Source organism: Lepisosteus platostomus, chromosome 5 (genome assembly GCF_059453375.1).
Source record: "Lepisosteus platostomus isolate fLepPlt1 chromosome 5, fLepPlt1.hap1, whole genome shotgun sequence".
NCBI classification, from domain to species: domain Eukaryota; kingdom Metazoa; phylum Chordata; class Actinopteri; order Semionotiformes; family Lepisosteidae; genus Lepisosteus; species Lepisosteus platostomus.
This window is the reverse complement of record NC_142615.1, coordinates 48,806,224-48,828,435: the sequence shown is the minus strand read 5'-3', so window position 1 is coordinate 48,828,435 and position 22,212 is coordinate 48,806,224. Positions and strand designations below refer to the sequence as shown.

Here is a 22,212-nt window from a genome sequence, read left to right as displayed (position 1 = left end):
AATCTGCGTAACCTCCTTGTTCACAGCTCCCTTGACCGCCCTCAACAACCATCCACACCAGGCACTTTCCGTTGCAACAGAGCTCGCTGTATCACTTGCAAGTACACAGCCACCATCACACTCATTCAAGGCCCCTCAGGACAATTCCGGATCACCCAGACAGCATCTTGTATCTCCAGCAACCTTATTTACTGTATCTCTTGCAGTAAATGCCCAGCCATCTACATTGGAGAAACAGGAAGGAGACTCGGAGACCGCTTCAGACAACACGTCAGGGCTGTGAAGATTAAAGATCTCTCCAAGCCCATTGTTTCTCATTTCACCTCTGACGGCCACGACCACTCTAATCTCTCCGTCTGTGTTCTCAAAGACAGTTTTCTGAACTCATACATCAGAAAGACCACAGAAACTAAAATTATTCTGCAGCTAGGATCACACATTCTCCTTTCCCTTAACGACAGACTACTGTTCTTTTAAATTTTCTCCATTCATTGGAAGTTTCATTTCACACCTCTCTGCATCCATTCTGACTTCACACCTCTTGATTGGCCTCTCTTTCTGTCCCCTGCTCCCGCCTCTCACTCCTCCTCCCTCCCAACCTTTGTTCTCCCGCTACTTTACCTTTGCCTACTGCCCTGTCTCTCTCACACCTGAAGAAGGCTCCACGGCCGAAACATTGTGTTCTCTTTCTTCTTTTTTTCAGCATGGAATAAACCTATAACTTGTTCCTATTTTAATCAAAATAATATTAAGACCTGTATGTATTCAAATAGTATTATCATTATTTATACTTACGCATCAAAAGACGATTGCTGAGAAAAACATGACAGTATTTAACCTTAATGGCAAACAACAAATATCAGCAATGCATTGTGGTATATAACCAGAAAAGATGCTGTGTTAGATGTGTTTTCAATTTCAATTATATATGCATTTATTAATGTTGTCAATATTATTACGGTTGCAATTTAACCATGGTGAGAATCCCTGCCTGTCATACAGGAGAGTGGGGTTTGATTCCCGACGGGGAGCTAAGGAGCTTTTTCTATGACCTGTTTACAATTTAAACTGTAGTGTGAGACACCTTTCTTCTACAGAAATCTATTTTTTTTAAAGGAGATGAATTAGTTATAACAACACAAAACATCAAATTGAAGTTGCTTTTCAGCAACTCCTTGGCTACATGGGAATTTTGTTTTTTTGACAGTAGGGTCATTTGCAAAATTAAACAAGGAATTGATTCACTCCTGTGGAATACTGTATAAAATGGAAGACAGGTTTGATATGGAAACAACTACACACATTTTAGTTTTTTTTCCAATTGTACTCCTATCAAAGTGACATAAGAAAAGTCATTGTCAGAAGTGGGATATGAAAACAAGCCACCAGGGGAGACGGCTGTAATAACGTCACCAGAAATATATTGAAAACAAATGGGCTGTCACTAAGGAAATTCATAGAGAAATACAGGTCCCACCATAAAACACCATAAGGAGTGCAAAACATGTTAAGTTATTTCTGTACTTCATCAGTGTCGGTAAAAGAGGGACTCAAGAACACAAAGACTCTAGTTTGGGATTCAGGCTGAGAAAGGGAAGTGTGACTTTGGACACAGGGCATTGCAGAGAGGAACAAATGGCGCAACGAAACAAAATGCCAAAACCCCAGATTGAACCAGGGACCTTTAGAGCATCAGTCTAAGGCTTTCTCAGCTGAGCTATTTCAACCTCTGTGTACGATCCAACCTCTGCTGTCTGCAGTAGCCTCCCAAAGTTCCAGCATGAGTGCACGAAGAGGAGTGGTAGAGTGTTACTGCAATGTCATTCAGAAGGGTAGTGATCCAGCTCAGCTCTCTGAGGTTTGGTAGATACATCTTCTTCATGAGTAATGTAGGATCAACGTCTTCAGGCTGGAGGAAGGGCTTGCATTTTGGCAGTAGTAACTGACTGAGTAGTGACTTCTAGGACCTGGTCTTATCAGGTTGCTTTGCCACGTTTGTCAGTTCTGCTGAAAAGACCTGTCTCTAGGAAATTTAGGAAGCAGAAGAATGACTATCTGAAAGGTGACATGATCTGCTGGCTGTTTGATGTGATCATGAATGACACAGGAAATTCGAATTCTTGCAATAAAACAAAAACAAGATCCATAAAACACTGGCGGGAGTGCAAAATGTGAGAAGATAAAAAGACACCTGTTTCTGCCCAATTTCAAACAGGGGATCTTGCGCATGTGTGATGAACGTGATAATCACAATATTACAGAAATGACAGCAGCATTGAACACGGCGAGACGTAAAATATTGTTAATTCCCTTCAAATACTCAGTGTGCTTATTCTGCTGTATTAATTTACTGTGCTCATCCGTCAGTAACAAACCTGTTATCTACACACTGCTCCCAGAGCTGGATAGGTGACTCCACATTCTACAGCTCTCTAGCAAAAGAGGAAGTCAGACTACAGTAATGGAGAAAATCTCCTCTTCAGAATGTGGAAATATATTCCTGAGAGAAGTCCTTTCTCGAAGTTCAACACTCTCTGCAAGTCACCCATTCCCACCTTGCTGATCAATTGTAAATCAAATGGCAAAAAAGACCCGTTCCCACACCTAAGGTCAAATATCAGGAATCAAAACTGTTCGAGTGTACGGAAGCACACAGCTTTATTAAGACTTCCAAGCGCAAGATCTTTTTATTCCTAAAAGACCCTATTTATGTTGTATGAGAAATATTAATATTAATACAGAATCTTTTTTCACCAAATAAATGGGCTTCCTGACTTCAGAAAGCCGTCTAGACAAATACTAAAAGAGCAAAAATTCCATTTGGTAAATGAAATGAAAACACATACCCTACCAAACCTTGAGTACAGGCCATTCAGGGTGATAATACAAAACCATTTATAATTCAACAAATAAAAGCTGTCAACTGGTAATCACAGCTACTCATAAAAAAACTGAAGTGGCAATACACAGTAGGTGACTCTTGAGTGCAAGTTAAATCCATGCAAGAAGGGGGTTTAGTGTTATATTTCCAAATCAGATATGCAAATGAGAGATCTGGCCCAGCCAATCTCAAAGCTCCCTTGGTCTGGAATGGAGCTGCTCCCCTCTTCTAGTTATTCACACGGGTGTTAGGTTACATATATGCACACTTCATCTAATTCAGTTGTTTCAGAAAAAAAAGTAAACAAATAAACTGGATTTATTTGTTGGAGCTTCACCAATCTGTTTTTCCACCAAATAAATTGGCTTTCTGACTTCAGAAAAACCTTCCATTTATTTTTTAAGAACTATTTTAATTTCACAAACAAATACAAAGAATCACAAAATAGGAAACTTTAATAAATATACCCAAAACAATATATATGAAACCATCTATTTAGGTTATAGTGCTCTAATAATGGACAGGGCCAGGCTACCTGCTCTCTTGACTGGAACCTCAATGCCTTTGAACACCCCCATGTTCCTCAACCTCCTGTTTTTATTCCGTCAGCACCTCTGAACTCAGTTCTATGAAGGACTATAGAATACTGGCTTAGCCAGGTGCGAATGTCCTCCATCTTTGCAAACTCTGAGAACAAAACAACATGCACAGTTGAATATGGATCTTCCCATGGGCCTGAACTATCATTCTTTTTGACTCAAACAACTCCACATATTGTTCAAAGCGAGGGGAGGTAGCAGTAACAACTTCAAACGTTTTCTCCACATTCTACAGATCTCTAGAAATAGAGGAGGTCAGGCTACAAAAGTGGGGGAATGGAAAAAATCTCCTCTCCAGAATGTGGAAATATTTTCCTGGATTGAGTCCTTTTCTCTGCAAGTCACTCCTCCCCACCTTGTGCAGTGTAGTGATTGTCACGTTCTCTTAACACACCGAAGGGTTTCAGTTCGAAAGCAGGAGGAAACAAGCTATCTCTTTTATCAAAAGTTTAGCTCTCCCGACAGTGCATAATGGGGCTCTTTTCTACACTGAGATGCTTATTTGGAAAACATAAGGGAAGAGAAAAGTTTCCCTTATTGGGAGTTTAACCCAGGCCACCTGGGTGAAAATCCAGAATCCTAACCACTAGACCATACAGGAGCACACAGCCTCACAAACAATGTGTAATTTCTGTCTTTATAGCGCACTTGTTACATAGCTAGCTGGCACTCAGAGTACTGCAAGATCTATTTACTGAGAATTAGTTGAAGTATAACATCAGGACTATAACCCCAGCTTTCAGGGGGACTGCAACCTTAACACAGAGCCTTAGACCACTTAGAAAAGGTTTGTTGGCTTTTATAAGTAATTACATGTGTGAAATCTATGTCTCTCAGGCCTGTGAGACTACATCACAGAAGTGCAAACTTGGAGGATGGGCTAAGTAGATAGGGCAACAATTGCGACACGCGCCAAGCCTCTTATGTCCACTGTACATGCAGACTTTGAAAGGGGTCTCAGATTTTATGGGTACTCAATTCTATACGACACTGGCAAGACGGAGTAAAGGAGCAGACCCTTTAAGAGACAAAAACAACACATTGTTTCAGCCAATGTTAATTAAAAGGGCAGCACAGCATTGGAACTTCTGTCACGGATGTTATAAGGGCATGCCGTGGAATGGCCAGGAGAGCAAAATAGGCCATATGTGTAGTGGCAAAACGGGTGTTAGCCCATTTAGGAGGTCAGATGATGTCGGGTAGAAACCTAAGCCCTCAGGCAGCGGAGGAGATGGCCTGGTGCTAGGCAGGTCTGAAGACATATGAACCCTCAATACTGAATGAGGAGGAAAGGGTGACCCGGAAATATATTGCCCCAGACAAAGACAAACCAGAAGGACAAGCAAAGCACAGGGAAACTAGGACAGAACAGAGTGGGAGCGCCCTCTAGCTGTAGAGGGTGTGACAACTATTAGTTTTGAGTGATTGAAATCCATTTTCAATGGTGTTTTTCCTGCTCATAACATTACCAGTGAGAAAGAGGATTGTGAAACCCCCATTGCTTAAACAGCGAGTGCGTTGGTGGTTATAGTAAGAAGTTTCCATAAAATTAAGCATTATATTTTTGTAATACGTTTAGTGCCTATAAAAACTATTCACCCCCCTTGGCCTTTTCACATTTTATTGTGTTACAGTATGGAACCATGATGTATTTAACTGAGAATTGTTGCCACTCATCAACACAAAGTGCTCTATAATATCAAAGTGAAAAAATTCCAGACATTTTACTAAGTCATCAAAATAAAAAACACTAACCCTAACACTCAATATCCAGTTTATAAGGTGAAAAATTATGCTTGAAGCACAGCAAAGTCCTAAAACCAGCATTTGAAAAGCACCTCAGAAACATAAAATGTCCATTTCTCAAAAGTAAAATCTTTAGCTTTGAAAGATTGTTATCCATGTTTTCATTTTTTCTTTTTTTACATAACATGCTTTCGAGAAATAAACTGCCTATTACAATGAAGGCAGCATTAGCAAATGTGCATCTAGCTTTGTTAAATAAAATCAGGACGTTTACCTGTCTCAAATTGATCACTCTTTGCAGGCACACTACGGAAACCCGCGGATGTGAGCTGGGAGAATTGACTCTTACAAAGAGTGTTGACCTAAGAGAAAAGGACTCCTCCTCTCAGTAATACATTTCCACATGTTGAAGAGTCGATTTTCCAGATCACTGCCAGTTATCTGCCAAGTCACAGTGAAACTGTTACAGTGAAAAGATTAATAATATTTATTTTATTGGAATACATGTGTAATGTCTCATTCTTACAAGCAATTTTTAAGGAAACACTAGTGTAAATTATAGTGTAAATAGACAGGAGCTATTATAATGTTAAATACTAGTTGTGATAGGTGAAGCTGCATCCAAGTGCTTGGTATGAATAGGTTATCTACGGAGTCTTTGACTTATCTACTCAGATGAGGAGCTAGATCAGTCCTTTTTTTCTCAATTTGAGTCACCATCAAGATATAACATGGTCAAAGATGAACAGGAAACTTAATTAATGAGAACACCTGTATCACCCAAAATTGAATTCATAACCCTGAGATTAAGAGTTCCATGCTCTACTGACTGAGCCAATCAGGGACTGGTTAAAGTGCCAATCTAGTCCCTGCTGACGTCAATTTGATAAGGTATACTTGCTGGCTTTTAATCCTGTTTGGACCGGAGTCTAGTGAAGCACATTGTGTTCTTCATTGATTACTTAAAGCAGAGCAAATGTCAGTGTAGCGGCGAGGCTTATTAATAAGAAAGAATTAAGTGTTCTGAGCTTTCCCAGATGGTCCCATCTCTGTTTATATCTGTGGTGAAGCCACAGAGAAACTATTCATGCAGGCTGATTTAAAGTTTCCTTTGATAAGGGAGAGCTCCCAAAGGGGGATGCACTTAGCTAAGCCTGGCTATCATCATCAATGGTCATCCATTGGCGCCTATCTGTCTAGGGAGTTCCAGATGGACATCTGGAGTGCATTCCTAAGTGTCAGGAGTAAGTGACTCATATCTCACCTTGATCAACCAATCAGGGACTGGTAGGGCCAAGTAACCCACGTGGGACTCTGATGGCCATGGAACTTTCAGCCAATCAACGAGCTGACGTTCCTCCAGGTAAAAACAGGCAACACAGAGAGCCCGAGAGATTCAGAAGGGAGGATTCAGTAAGATTCAGGAGAATTCTATAGACTTTTCTAAAGGGAATTCAAAGGAGAATTCCAGGGCAGGACGGCCCAGGAGCAGAAGGCTCCCAAAGGCAGAACATTCTCGCAGCGCGCCTCCTGACCATCCTGAGACTCAGCTCGGACAACCACGGAACGGCCAGTGTGTCCGAGTGCCAGAACTTTCCTTTGTTCTAAGAGTTTAGAGCGGAGGTTGCCAGAGAGTAACCAGAGGATCCACCCGAGGCTAGCACCAGCAGCAGGCCTCGTGAACAGGTCAGAACTGTGGACAGCTGAATCACTATTCAGAACTAGCGCTTCATCAGGAACGAACCGGTCCTCTTCCTGACTTGCTGGGACCCACAGTCATCTTTTCTCCTGTGCGCAAACTTTGCTAGTTAAAGCCAACATTAACTTGCCGGTCAGTGAGCATCAGCAGCGCACTGAATCCCCAGAGATTGGATGAGTATTCCACTTCAATGCATTACAGCTCGAGAATTCAATTGCTATCCCAACCAGTTGATATCAATTTAATTCCTAAGAGTTATGTACTTGTTTTGAGTATCTAATGTAGAAGTTATAACCAAGTTTATTTATGAAACGGTCTAAATGAATGATATACTGAACGTATGTCCTCTTGATAGATGTAACTCTTTGTAACTGATTGAATATACAGTGCCTTGCGAAAGTATTCGGCCCCCTTGAACTTTTCAACCTTTTGCCACATTTCAGGCTTCAAACATAAAGATATAATTTTTTTATTTTATGTGAAGAATCACCAACAAGTGGGACACAATTGTGAAGTGGAACGAAATCTATTGGATTTTTGAAACTTTTTTAACTAATAAAAAAATGAAAAGTGGGGCGTGCAAAATTATTCGGCCCCCTTGCGTTAATACTTTGTAGAGCCACCTTTTGCTGCGATTACAGCTGCAAGTCGCTTGGGGTATGTCTCTATCAGTTTTCCACATCGAGAGACTGAAATTCTTGCCCATTCTTCCTTGCAAAACAGCTCGAGCTCAGTGAGGTTGGATGGAGAGCGTTTGTGAACAGCAGTTTTCAGCTCTTTCCACAGATTCTCGATTGGATTCAGGTCTGGACTTTGACTTGGCCATTCAACACCTGGATACGTTTATTTGTGAACCATTCCTTTGTAGATTTTGCTGTATGTTTGGGATCATTGTCTTGTTGGAAGATAAATCTCCGTCCCAGTTTCAGGTCTTTTGCAGACTCCAACAGGTTTTCATCCAGAATGGTCCTGTATTTGGCTGCATCCATCTTCCCCTCAATTTTAACCATCTTCCCTGTCCCTGCTGAAGAAAAGCAGGCCCAAACCATGATGCTGCCACCACCATGTTTGACAGTGGGGATGGTGTGTTGAGGGTGATGAGCTGTGTTGCTTTTACGCCAAACATATCGTTTTGCATTGTGGCCAAAAAGTTCGATTTTGGTTTCATCTGACCAGAGCACCTTCTTCCACATGTTTGGGGTGTCTCCCAGGTGGCTTGTGGCAAACTTTAGACGAGACTTTTTATGGATATCTTTGAGAAATGGCTTTCTTCTTGCCACTCTTCCATAAAGGCCAGATTTGTGCAGTGTAAGACTGATTGTTGTCCTATGGACAGTCCCACCTCAGCTGTAGTTCTCTGCAGTTCATCCAGAGTGATCATGGGCCTCTTGGCTGCATCTCTGATCAGTCTTCTCCTTGTCTGAGCTGAAAGTTTAGAGGGACGGCCAGGTCTTGGTAGATTTGCAGTGGTCTGATACTCCTTCCATTTCAAGATGATCGCTTGCACAGTGCTCCTTGGGATGTTTGAAGCTTGGGAAATCTTTTTGTATCCAAATCCGGCTTTAAACTTCTCCACAACAGTATTACGGACCTGCCTGGTGTGTTCCTTGGTCTTCATGATGCTCTCTGCGCTTTCAACAGAACCTTGAGACTATCACAGAGCAGGTGCATTTATACAGAGACTTGATTACACACAGGTGGATTCTATTTATCACCATCAGTCATTTAGGACAACATTGGATCATTCAGAGATCCTCGCTGAACTTCTGGAGTGAGTTTGCTGCACTGAAAGTAAAGGGGCCGAATAATTTTGCACGCCCCACTTTTCATTTTTTTATTAGTTAAAAAAGTTTCAAAAATCCAATAGATTTCGTTCCACTTCACAATTGTGTCCCACTTGTTGGTGATTCTTCACATAAAGTTTGAAGCCTGAAATGTGGCAAAAGGTTGAAAAGTTCAAGGGGGCCGAATACTTTCGCAAGGCACTGTATATCTTTTGTATTCTGATAACCCTCTCGATAAGATCTGTTAGGTTTATATGCATATTCTATGTATTAATAAATGTATCCTCGTGTATTAGTACCTGTGTGTGTGCGTTGTTTGAGTTATGTCGCATGGTTGGATTCTAAAGCCATCAAAAGAATCAACTTTGTGATTTACTGCTACAATTAATAATTGTCTCAGTAAATGCCCAAACCCTACAGAACTGGTGCCTTCAGAGAGCTACATTACATTTAATTTGGCTATGGCAACATTACATCCCCATGACCAAATGAAGGCTAACCTTGATAATCAGCCTAAATAATGCAGACTACAGCAAAACGACTGACTTTGAAAAGGGAATGAATATCCGGAAGGAGTAGTGTAACCAGCTTGAAATGCTTCTCCGGACCTCTAACTAAAAGAAACCGGGAACCAACAGTGGCATCGACTCCTTTCGAACTGGGATCCTATCGCAGCTTGTGGTGTTGTAACTCTTCCGTATCCAATATTGGACCAAGCACATCAGGGGAGAGCGCAAACACAGTCCCCCACTACCAGAAATTATGCAATCGAGATTCCCACATTTGGGGAATTTGCAGGGGTCAGCACAGCCGGAGTGCAATGGCCAAGCCTCGCCCTGGGTGAACCGATTTTCGATTTTTAAGAACTTTATTTTCTTTTCACAAAAAAATACAGGACATCACAAATTAGAAAGCTTTACATTAATATACATACTTAAAACAGTATATATGATCACATCTCATTACATTTTGACACGGTACCAGTTACGTAGCAACAATTTCTTTTTTTCTGGTGCAAATCACATTCTTTACTTAAACATGATAATGTTTTTCACAGTTTCTTGAGATATTGACCTATGCTCTCTATTTCCCACAGATATTCTGCTTCCTTCCTCCCTTCTCTCCACAGATCTCTGAGGTAATAGTTCTCTCGGGTGATGAACAGGGCCAGGCTACCTGCTGCCTTGACTGGGACCTCGATGCCTTTGAACAGCCCCATATTCCTCACTCTCCACAGGGCGTCTTTCCCACTGTTCACCATGGCCCAGATCCTGTCAAACACGTCAGGAGGAAGTTTGACAGGAGAGATGCCGTATATGACGAAAGCAGCGGTCAGGGTAAATTGGGGTGAGAGAGATTGCAACCTATCTTCAAACTGTGCCCAGAAGGCCTTAGCAAAAAAGCAGGACAACAGGAGATGGGTCACAGTCTCCTCCTCCCCGCAGCCCACCCTAACGCAGTGAGGGCTGGGGGTGAGGCCCCTATGGTACAAAAAAGTTCGCACCGGTAAGCACTGGTGGACGACACTCCAGGCTAAATCTCTGTGAATGTTGCACAGAAAATTAGAGGATGTGTGTTTCCACACCTTCCTTGTTTGGGCTGCTGTTAAAAAGCCCACAGGGGTCTGCCTATTCTTCTGCGCTGCAACGAAATATTCCAGTTTTTGGACGCTGACATCTCGGAGGGGAATATGGCCATTTGGGTGAGATCTTAGAAATTTTTTAACTGTCCCATAAATTGCAGGGCATGTGTCAGAGAGTGGGACATCCAGCTTGGGTCTGACACCCCACACTCTGAACACCTCCCTACCTACCCAGAGCCTGGAAAAATAAGTCCAGGTATGCGCTTCAGGTGCTGTTGCAAAGCCTCTCAGCACAGAGGCCAGGAAAATGCACAGCAGCTTCATAGCAATATCTGGGACAGACTTCCCCCCTGAGAGTAGCGGCCTGTACATTATTTCTCTTCTGAGTCTTTCCTGCTTCCCACCCCATAGAAATTGAAACATCAATCTCCTCAGCACCGCCGCAACACGGTGTGGGATTGGGAAGGTAGAAGCCAGAAAATTCAAGACAGGCAAGAGCTGGGCTTTGATGACCAGCACCTTCCCTGTCATGGTGAGGTCTCGGTCCTTCCATTGCATCAGTTTTTTGTTTAAGATTGGCAATTTGTTCTGCCAATTTACTGTTCCCATCTCTTCTCCAAAATACACCCCCAGGACCTTAATTCTCTTCTCTTGCATCCTGAGATCATGTCCTTCTTTTGGCTCCCTCCAGTTCTGATAAAAAATCTCACTCTTAGATTTGTTAATTTTTGCAGAGGAAGCCAAAAAGAACCGATCACAGCACTGCAGGGCTCTGCTAATTGAGGCTAAGGGCTCCATAGCCAAAACGAATAAAAAGGGGGATAATGGGCAGCCCTGCCTCACCCCTGAACAGACTTCAAAGGGGCGTGATCTATTGCCATTAACCATGACTCTGCTGTTGCTACGTGTGTACAGCAGGTTAATCCACTTTCTCATGATGGGGCCAAACTTCATGTGCTCCAGTACCGATGTTAAGTACTGCCAGTTTAGGCGGTCAAGGGCCTTTTCTAGGTCTACACCTAAAATGCACAGAGGGAGGGAGCGGTCCTCCGAGTACAGACAGACATCCCTCAACAAGGCCAGGTTGTTGCTCATCAGGCGTCCTGCTAACCCACAAGTCTGTTCTTTCCCTACCAGTGAGGCCACTACATTTTGTAGGCGCAGGAAAAGGGCTTTGGACAGGATCTTAGTGTCCACGCCTAACAGGCTGAGGGGTCTCCAGTTCTTTATGTCATTCTTTGCTCCTTTCTTAAACAAAAGAGAGATAGTGCCTTCTCTTAAGGAGTCAGGCAGCGATTCTGTCTTATAGCTTTCCTCGAATAGGAGCAGTAGCGGATCCTGAAGCAGATCCCAAAAGGTGCAATAAAATTCTTTAGGGAGCCCGTCAGCACCCGGAGTTTTCCCCTTCTGTAAGCTCTCCATAGCCTGTCTCAGCTCTTCTACTGTCAAATCCCTCTCAAGTACTTCCCTATCTTCTTCACTCAAAACGTTTTCTAGCTTTGAGGTAAAAAAATGAATTTCTTCATCCTTTACCTCTGTAGAGCTGTACAGTCTTGAGTAGAAGGCCTCGATGCAGGAGAGGATAGCACTCGGCTCTGTTCTCTCTCTTCCCTCCTCATCAACTACACTTTCCATGACAGACTTGGAGCCTACCACTTTCCTGAAAAAGAACCGAGTACACTTCTCATTTTCTTCCAATAACTGCACTCAGCTTCTTAACAGCACTCCTCGACTACTTTCTTCCGCTATGCTCCGGATGTCCTTTTTTAAAAGGGTGATATCCTCGAGCACATCGAAGCCACTGTGCAGCATCGTGTAGACACGCTGCAGCTGCCTCTGTTTCCTGGCTAGCACTCCTCTCCGTCTGGCAGCAGCCTTCCTTCCCTCAGCCATGAAAAAGGCCTTTGTCCTCACCTTCACCTCCTCCCACCACTCTCCTACTGACCCATACAGACACTGCAAGGACAGCCACTGTGATAGTTTCTCCTTGTAGCGGGATACTACCCCCTCGTTTTCTAGCAGCTTTGTGTTGAGTTTCCAGAGGCCTGGGCCAAAGACCTCCCCCGCAGAGAACCGAAACTGCCGAGGCCACACCCCCAGCCGCACCGGTGCCACAAGATGGCCGCCAGGAAGATGGACAAAATGGCCGACCGGAGGAAGGGCCCTGGATAACTCCCAGCAAGAAGGGAAAGTGAAAGCGGGAGAAGAGAGGCAGGGCGGATCCACCTTCGCAAGGACAGAATAAAAAAGAGTGGTAAGGGAGAACCGTTTCCTCGTCCTAGAGGAAACGGAGCTTTCTTCCCTCGGGGCCCAGGAACAACTGGAGGAGGCGCCCCAGGAAATGGAAACCCTTCCCCACCGAGGCCCAAAGACGACAAGGAACAACCCAGAAAACGGAACCCCCCTCCCCCGAGTCCCACGGACAACAGGAGGAGGCAGCCCAGGAAGAGGTAACCCCCTCCCCCGAGGCCCAGGGACAACAGGAAGAGGCAGCACAGGAAGTCGGAACCCCCTCCCCCAAGACCCAGGAACAACTGGAGGTCCCCGAAACGCCTGGAGAAAGGGAAGAAAGGAGCCTTCCTGAAGCGGTGGCGGAGAGTATCCTTGAGGAAGAGGATACTTTGTCAGGCTGTGGCTCTCCGTCCCGATGATGCACTTGGTCCAGTGGTCAAACACTGGGCTCAAGACAGAGAGGCAACCGGAGTTCTACATCCGCGCTGTCAAGTGGAGCAGGAGGTACAAGGCCACGAGACAGCCAGAGCTCTGCACCAACCACAGAGCCCTGTACAAAGAGGTGAGGGGGCATTTGGTCGCTGACGAAAGGCTGCAAGGACACAGCCCAAAGAACTTGACAACCAACTGAAGGACCTCAACTGGATGGCTGTACACAAGAGACTGGCTACCAGAGAGGTCCTCTACAGACACTTGATCTCCAGGAATCCGCATTGCCCCTGGGACACGTGTTTCGTCGAGGAGACTCAGGAGCACGTGTTCTGGAGCTGCCTCTTCGCCAAGGTGGTGTGGGGCAGAATGGACAACATTATGCAACTCCTGGGAACGGATGCGGTGCTCAGTTACCATTACATTCTGCTAGGGGCTGGCACCCACCGGACTGGACAAGGGGACATGGGACCTGCGGGGGCTGCTGCTGTCCCTCACAAAACAAGGACTGTGGAAGGCGAGGAACACTCTCATCTGGCACAACATAAAGTGGGGGGCGAGGAAGCTGGAGGAGAGGATCCTGGCGGACCTCAGGAAGAGGATGAAGCACGACATCGCCAAATGGGGTTTCCCCATGGCGAGGGAGCGCTGGAAAGGACTTTGGGCCCTATACAGGGATTAAAGGACAATAGCAAGTGGTAGGTTTGGAGGGATTCTCTTAATTGCGCAAATCCGCCCCCACTCTCAAAGATTGATAACGGACAATCAATCTCCGTTCCGCCATTGTTTTTTATTACATGGAGTGTTAATATGTGTGAGATGTTCCTTTTGAGATGTTTTTTTTGCAGAATAAAGTATATTTTGTAGAACAAAAAAAATCTTATGACAAGGTTTACAAGTTATCTGTTGAACTACGTTCTCATAGGTGTGGTCAAATTCCAGATCATTTGTTTACGTTTTTGTTTCTGGAGCAACTGTTAGATGAAATGTGCTAATATGTAACCTAACTCCAGTGTGAATAACTAGAAGAGGGGAGCAGCTCCATTCCAGACCAAGGGAGCTTTGAGATTGGCTGGGCCAGATCTCTCATTTGCATATCTGATTTGGAAATATAACACTAAACCCCTTCTTGCATGGATTTAACTTGCACCCAAGAGTCCCCTACTGTGTATTGCTACTTATTTTTTATTATAAGTGGTGATTACCAGTTGACAGGTTTTATTTGTTGAATTATAAATGGTTTTGTATTATCATCCTGAATGGCCTGTACTCAAGGTTTGGTAGGGTATGTGTTTTCATTTCATTTACCAAATTGAATTTTTGCTCTTTTAGTATTTGTCTAGAAGGCTTTCTGAAGTCAGGAAGCCCATTTATTTGGTGAAAAAAGGATTCTGTATTAATATTAATATTTCTCATACAACATAAATAGGGTCTTTTATGAATAAAAAGATCTTGCACTTGGAAATCTTGATAAAGCTGTGTGCTTCCATACACTCAAGCAGTTTTGATTCCTGATATTTGACCTTAGGTGTGGGAACGGGTCTTTTTTGCCATTTGATTTCCAATTGATCAGCACAGTATAGAAAATAGACCCATAAAGCAACCTCAGCAGTGACAAATGTCACTGGGTCACTTGGGTTTATACGTCGGGGTCCGGTAGTGAAGCTCCGCTCCTTTTTAGCCTCCGAAGCCGTACAGGGTGCAGCCCTGGCGCTTCAGCGTGTACACCACGTCCATGGCGGTGACGGTCTTCCTCTTGGCGTGCTTGGCGTGCTCGGTGTAGGTGACGTTCTCCAGGAACACCTTCAGCACCCCCCGGGTCTCCTCTTAGTTCAGCCTGGAGATCCGCTTCACTCCCCCACGGTGAGCCAGGCGGCGGATGGCGGGTTTGGTGATTCCCTGGATGTTGTCACGGAGAACCTTATGGTGACGCTTAGCGCCTCCTTTCCCAAGTCCCTTTCCGCCTTTGCCTCTTCCAGACATCTTCTAGTTATCAGCTGTGAACACGACACACACTGCTCATCTTTGATGTATAATAGACATCTTTCTTTGATTTCTATTATACATCAAAGAAAGATTTTTATAGGTGTAGAAACTAGTAAATAAAGCCAATGATTTGTTTTAGAAATGTATTCTTAAAATATACAATTATTCACACCTTAACAATATGTAGTTCAAATTATACATTATATACAATATTGTATTCAAATGTCTAATCATTATAAAAAACACAACAAGTAAACTTCAGTTACAAATTCTAGTAACATGGCAATATATATATATATATTAATGACAAACACAAACTAATTACATGAACACGCTAATATTTAACTCAAAACCACATTTCGATTCAAATATAAATTTTTAAAATTTAAAACTTCTTTATTTCCACGAAAATATTATTAATGTAGCACAAACGCTACTTTCTAATAAAGACAGAAAGAAACTGTTTGTTTTGTGTCTCATGGTGATCCTCCTCTCGAGACTAATGAAATGTTTAATATGATCCCTCGAGAAAAAAAAGGAATCAATTTCCGCCTGGAATGATTGATGCCCCATCAAACATTTTGTAATATCCCTGGAAGTTTATACAGTAGAATCCTGGTTCGTGGCTTAAATTCAAGGTAAATGAGACTAAGGAAACGAGTTGGAAACTTGATGTTGAAGTGGGATTTAAATCACCCATTTCACATTTTACTTCATTGGGCAGTATGTGCCAGAGAGCAATGCTGCAGCATCCCTTCGATAGCTCAGTTGGTCGAGCGGAGGACTGTAGTGGAGTTAACAGGAAATCCTTATGTCGCTGGTTCGATTCCGGCTCGAAGGAAGGTGCTTTTCATGTAATTTAATAAAAGAGTTAAAAAAGCGAATCTGTTTTATTCAGACATTGATCAAAAGCTCAATAATCAACTAAGCAAAGGCTCCTGTACCGAATTCAGCCCACGTCTGATTGTCTTGTTTTGGCCAAGATCTGATCTTTGAATTAAGGGACTACACTGTCTGCTTTGTAATTCAAAAATACATACAAATGTCAAGTTTTTTGTAGATATAAAGGTGTTCTCTGTTTTCAAAGGATAGTTACTTAATTGGCATAATGATTTGGTATTGATTTTGTATCGTTGTATTATAAAGTTTGTGCTTTCTGTGTTTTTATCGTATTGTGAACTTATTTTTTAAACAAATGCTTACAAAGGCAAACACGGCACACATCTGTTTATACCAGCGGTGAATTGTACATTTTTATTAAGTAGAAGCTACTGTGCACTTCTGGGAGTATAACAGGTTCGATATAAAGTGGCAAAAATATAAAAGGGTTAAATACCCCAGACTGCATGTAAAGCCCTCGTTGTGACTGTTTTAGATAAAATGGCGTACTAATCACGAAATGTTGCAGAAACACAATCTGATATTTTGATACAGGTAGGCCAGCGCTTCCAAAGCATGCAGGTGTAGAACAGGACTTAATGCATATTTATACAAAAATTCGTATTCTATATTCTGGTCGCTTGCAGATTAGAATGGCATATGTTTAGCAATAATATTATTTATGGTACCTGAAAGTTTCAGGTTGTTGCACAAAGCTAAGGTATGGGTATACGTGATCTGACAACTGGAATCAATTTCCTGTCGTTAAACTCTGTTTATTTTTAAGTTGAGGCCCAGGATCCAAATCTTCAGTTCTGATTTTTTAAAGTGATATCTTTCCTTCCTGTCGTGAAAGTCACACGATGTGAGCAATTGTTTTTTTTTACGTTGCGATCCAAAGAGCCTCAGACGCACAGTCTAACAGTAACCAAACCAGAATGGATTCTGCTGGGAGCCGGGCTGAGCTCATTCTCACTCCCTGTGCTGAAAACAGAATTATTTCTTCCCCGAACATCGTCTACAGATCACTTGTGCACTTTTAACCTTCTCGCAGCTACGGGCGAGACTGACGCTCATGATATGAAGGCACCCGCTGGAACACATTCTCTAACTCTCACAATCGCGACAGACTTCGCTTTTTAAAAAAAAAAGTAGATATAGCCCTGAAAAAAGCATTAGCTTTATCAGTTTTTACATTAATCTATTTTGAATCAAAGTTTGATTTTTTTATTGCATTTTACATTATAATAATAATCATCATCATCATCATTATTGCTTACACTTATATAGCGCTGTTCTGGATACTCCACTCAATGCGCTTTACAGGTAATGGGGACTCCCCTCCACCACCACCATTCTCCTGAATGATCACAAGACCTCGGTTTTACGTCTCAGCCGAAGGACGGCACCTGTTTACAGTTTAGTGTCCCCGTCATTGTACTGGGGTATTAGGACCCGCATGGACCGCAGTGTGTGCGCCCAGCGACAGAAACCAGATGTGTGTCGGGCTCGGCTGTGAGCAGGACAATGACGTCACGGGGACAAAGTAGAGGAAATCAAAACGGTTCTATAAAAGACCTGTGTCAGCTGTTGGTTTGCAGTCTGGACTCTAAATCCTCCGATCCGATTTTAAATCTCTCTAATACCTGAGCGGCTTCTTCCGAGTATTTATTCGTATACTTATTAGTAGTATGAAGGATGTGACAAATTTATGATTTCTTGGAACAAAATGGTTTTTATTTGCATTCGAAATGAAGCGGAATTTTAGCGCGACACACAAACCCTTTGTCTTTTTTAGATAGTGATTTTTAAACAGATATAAATGTAGAAAACGTGTTTTATTTTAGCACTACAATAGCAGGATCAGTGGCGTAATGAATAACGCGTCAGGACTTCCATCAGAAAATTATACTGTAGGTTGGACTGCCGTCTGGCTTGTTTCGTTTATACCACTTACATTCTTTTATATAAATGAACTCCACCTGAAAGCTATAGAACACACTTTAGGTAAGTTGTCTGCAGCCTCATGCAAATTTCGACAACTTACCCAAAACACTGTACTGTCTGGAGTTCAGCTCCAGCTCTGAACTCAATTGCAATGAAAAACCATGCGTAACAAAACTGGAGAACAGCTGAACTTGTGCTCAGTTCGGTGATGAGGGTTCAGAACTGTCCTTGTTGTAATTAGCACGAACTGCACAGGCTCTGAATCAGACCATGTCAATTAGTCTGATCAGTGTAAGACACGTTAATGTAGAATTATTAATAGGTTTATTAGTTAGTTAGTTCAGGTTTACCCTGGGGGGCTATTATACCTTGTGAAACACGCAAGGAACTGTAAAAAAGGCTGGTATTTGAAAAAAATTGGCGATCACAAGAAAACCACAATTTATGTGGTATTATCATCAATATCCTTCAAAATCTATGTTCAAATGAAGGATTTAAAGAAACTATGAAAAAAGCAACAGTAATAGCAGAGGATTTTGATTTTTGCTCTTCAAGTCAGTAGATCGACATAGAGTTGCGCCCCTACAAACAGCACAAAGGATGAAACCCACCTCTTTCGTTATTGCTATTTTGTGCCGGTGAAAGTAGCATTTGTGCTATTGAAAGCATCTTGGAAGATGAAGGTGCAGTCACTTCCACATGTCATGATATCATTAGATCCGACGACAAGAGCTGAAGCCCCCGCCTTTTTCCAAGCCAGCAATGTGAGGAAGATGGATATGGAGGAAGGTAGCGTGGCCGAGCGGTCTAAGGCGCTGGATTTAGGCTCCAGTCTCTCTGGGGGCGTGGGTTCGAATCCCACCGCTGCCAAATGTTAGTGTTTTAAGACCTGCAATACGATCAGTAAAAGCGCTTTTTGTTAGGCTGCGGGAGGTGTTTAGAGATAGACTTTCTAAAAGACAGGCTTAACATCAAGGCAGAAAAAATATTTTGTTTTCTCAACAGAAATTCTCTTTGGCACGTTCAGCTTTATGTAGGGAACAACATCTGCCGAGATCACTTTTGAGGCAGTGCACATGATAGTGTACCGGCAAGTAAATTTAATATTGGCTGTGGTGTGAAACTTTTAATTCTTCACGCCGAATCGTTGGCAGGGGTAATAGCTTATCTTTGAACAGAGCTCTCCATCAGAAATACTTTGTTCGTGCTCAAAAGAGATCAGAGGATTAACTTCATGAATTCACATAGCATACCTTACAGGAAAAAATTAAAAGGGGAATTAATTGTGCTTCCTGATGTTGTTCCTGTGGTTTCTTTGGATACAGAGGTGAATGTTCTTTGACGTTCTGCTAGAGTATCCACTGGGTGGGCTTTATCAATCAGCTCGGATAGGTCATCAGTGCTCTGTCTCCGGAAAATAATCAGCACTGTCGTTTTTTCCTGTGCTGTCTTTTAAAACATATAAGATCACGAGTTTACAGATTTCTCCAAATAACAACTATACATTTTAACCCAGCGGTTAGCATTCCTTCAATCCAATAGTTTTACTCCTGGTAAAAAGCAGCGAAATATATAGAGAGATGATATTCAAATATTTCAACATTCTTATTGGATTAACTGTATGGATATATCGCTCAGAATTCCTAATATGATTTTGAGTTCAGTTTTGCTTTACTACTTTCAGAGTCTTTTATTGACCTTGCTGAAGCAGAGAAGTGACATAATCACAAATGCGACCTACCTGTGCTGCTGTTTTTGGTTAATAATGATTAAAAAAAACAGCTCCTTGCATTAAGAGCAAGAGCAACCAACACGCTCGCTTGTTGTGTTTGGTATTTTCCGGGGTGCTCTTCCTCAGCTGCAAAGTTATTTGGTGAGCAAAGACCTCTGAGAAGGAGTCTGAATCCGTCAACAACACAGGAATTCTAAGATCGCACTGCCGTCTTGTGTACAGAGATCTGCCTTTTCCTTATAGAGTTTTTTGGTATATAAGAACACGTATCCTACCTTGAATGCTAGTTTCAAAAGATATGTTGCCGGATCACAGATTTTCTTGAAAAGATTTGGGGATGCACCTACCAGGATTCAAACCCGGCTCAATTATTTAGAAGGCACCTATACCACCAACGCACTTCTGAGAAACACCGGCACATTTCCGCAATCCTCCCTCTCACCTACAAAGTTATGAAGAGACAGACGTCCAATGAAAACTAATTTGATTCACTCAAGGCTCCGCTCTTTTATTGTGATGTCATTTTAATTAATGTTAGCTGTGATAAGGTGTTGTTTCTGTCTCTTAAAGTTTAAGTCTGCTCCTTTCTTCCTGGTTTAGAAATAACATGTTTAATGATTGTTTACAAACACCACTATCAATTATTTGTCCAGCTCTAACGCCTGTGTGCGTTGACAAGGTATCTCCAAAGGACATATTAAATAACATGATCCTTCCTGTTACCATTCCTGTGGTTGGAGCGTTGTTTCGCCCTTTTTCGTTCTTCTACAATATTTGCAGACAGGACTTTATCACTCGAGTTGTACAAAACAAGTCGGTCCATGAAAATCATCTGTACTGCTGTTGTTCTATGCGTAGTTTAATCAAGGTAGTCGAGTGAGGAGGTAAAAAAGCACTCCCCGTCGATAAATCAATCATCGTCGCCCGTGTGACTGGATATAAAAATAACGGATTCATTTTAACCAATCTCTGGAAGCTTCGATGCGGTTATTTTTCCTTCCTTATTTCTTCATTCCTATGAATTTACTCTGTAGTAGAGGAAACACAAAAGTGGGAAACTGCAGGCATCCTTCGTTAGTGGTGGATTGTGTTCAGAGAGCATCAGCACATCTCAGTTCTGTTAATAAGTCTGTTGGGGATATACCCCAGTGGTAGAGCGCATGCTTCGCATGTATGAGGTCCCGGCATCTCCAGGTGCTTTATATTTCTGTGCTCACATTGCAATCTTCTGTTGAATGTGAACTCTTTGCTCATGTTCATAGAGAGCCAAGTTCACACAATTAAACTCGGGCACACTCGAAGTGCTACGGTGTTGCTCTGCTGTTTTAAATGTACCTCTAAAGCATTTAGTTCTGTTAACTACCAAATGATTTGAACTAATTTTATGTCATATTCAGGAAATCCAGAGGTCTTCAGACGTGTCGTGGCTGTTGAAGAAGACACCTTTTGAATCTCACCCGGATTTCTTGAGAGATCATTCAGCGAGCGAGTCCTCCCTCTGGACTCCACACTGAGCTGAAAACTGCGCGAATTCCATTGTACAACCGAGAAAAAAACTGATGGACCAAACAACGACATTTGATGATTGCAAGAAATTCAAGAAACACAACAGTCCGAACACAGGTTTGAATCCCGAACGCTTAATTTGAAAGACAAAGCGAAGGATACGACCTGTAAACTCTCTTCATGTCTTACAGTTTATGATATAAAAAAAACCTTACTTTCATAATAATTTCTTGCTGCTGATAGACTATTCATTGAATTTTAACAAATTCACAATTACAAACATTTTGGGTTAAACAGTTACTGACATACTTTAACGAAGAGAAACGTTAGTGCCTTCCGGTGTGTTAGCCAATTTCTCAAAACAATATTTGTTAGTCTCTCGGGAGGCTGCGCAAGGTGTTTAGAGATATAATTTCTAAAAGGCAGGCTCCCTAAGCTTAACATCAAGGCAGAAAAAATGTTTTTTTCTCTACAGAAATGCTCTTTAAATTTCAGCATAGTTACAACTCCCTTTATAAAGGGTGTGCACACTTATAGAACCAAGGCATTGAAACGATTTTTTTTAATTGTTGTTCCAAAAAATGTTCCATTTGTTTTCGTTCTTAATGTTGTTGATTTTAAGATCTTATTAAATGCGAAAAAATCTGACAGTGAAAAAAGGTCAAAATGCTATTGAAAAAATCAGTAATGTGAGGAAAGATGGATTGTGGGAGCCCCTTACCTCCCCATGTCATGCTGTATTTCTCACTCATTCTACTGGGAGTGGTGCCGTCGCTTCTGGATAAAGTCTGTCAGTTGACCTTCCAGACGGGTCAGGTACTGTATGACTGCGCTTCGGCACAAGAAGAGACATGTGACTTGCGAGGATCACAACAGTGTCATTCACTGTGTAGAGCCCGGGTAGCTCAGCCGGTAGAGCATCAGACTTTTAATCTGAGGGTCCAGGGTTCAAGTCCCTGTTCGGGCGTTTGTGTTTTCCTTAAGTGTATTGTGAATTTAATTATAAATCGTATTTTATCTTCCACTCTTCTAGCTGTACTGTCGATATTTTAAAAGTTAATCACTTGTATTTTCTTTAGTGTTTCCTTTCACAAACTGAAAATGTTCAAGACTATTTTGTCACAACACTCCATGTAGATAATCACAGGAAAAGAAAAGGAAACGCAGTGAGGAGCTCACACAGTGAGTACTCTTGAATACAACAAGGGGA

At 42.3% G+C, this 22,212-nt stretch overlaps 6 non-coding genes and 1 pseudogene across 6 annotated transcripts; 4 read left to right on the top strand and 3 right to left on the bottom strand.

Annotated features, from left to right (window-relative positions):
- Positions 1-2,761: 2,761 nt before the first annotated feature.
- On the bottom strand, positions 2,762-2,819 carry LOC148668240 (U7 small nuclear RNA). Its single transcript, XR_015938985.1, has one exon. It is a non-coding gene; the product is annotated as a U7 small nuclear RNA (small nuclear RNA).
- A 6,612-nt stretch (positions 2,820-9,431) lies between these two features.
- On the bottom strand, positions 9,432-9,602 carry LOC148668239 (U1 spliceosomal RNA). The gene has a single exon (XR_015938653.1). It is a non-coding gene; the product is annotated as a U1 spliceosomal RNA (small nuclear RNA).
- A 4,664-nt stretch (positions 9,603-14,266) lies between these two features.
- Positions 14,267-14,322, top strand: LOC148668238 (U7 small nuclear RNA). The gene has a single exon (XR_015938963.1). It is a non-coding gene; the product is annotated as a U7 small nuclear RNA (small nuclear RNA).
- Positions 14,323-14,629: 307 nt separating this feature from the next.
- On the bottom strand, positions 14,630-14,935 carry LOC148668237 (histone H4-like; annotated as a pseudogene).
- A 756-nt stretch (positions 14,936-15,691) lies between these two features.
- trnay-gua (transfer RNA tyrosine (anticodon GUA)) lies at positions 15,692-15,779 on the top strand. The gene is given in 2 exon segments: positions 15,692-15,728; positions 15,744-15,779. It is a non-coding gene; the product is annotated as a tRNA-Tyr (tRNA).
- A 2,773-nt stretch (positions 15,780-18,552) lies between these two features.
- On the top strand, positions 18,553-18,634 carry trnal-uag (transfer RNA leucine (anticodon UAG)). Its single transcript has one exon. It is a non-coding gene; the product is annotated as a tRNA-Leu (tRNA).
- A 3,262-nt stretch (positions 18,635-21,896) lies between these two features.
- Positions 21,897-21,969, top strand: trnak-uuu (transfer RNA lysine (anticodon UUU)). Its single transcript has one exon. It is a non-coding gene; the product is annotated as a tRNA-Lys (tRNA).
- The last annotated feature ends 243 nt before the right edge of the window (positions 21,970-22,212 follow it).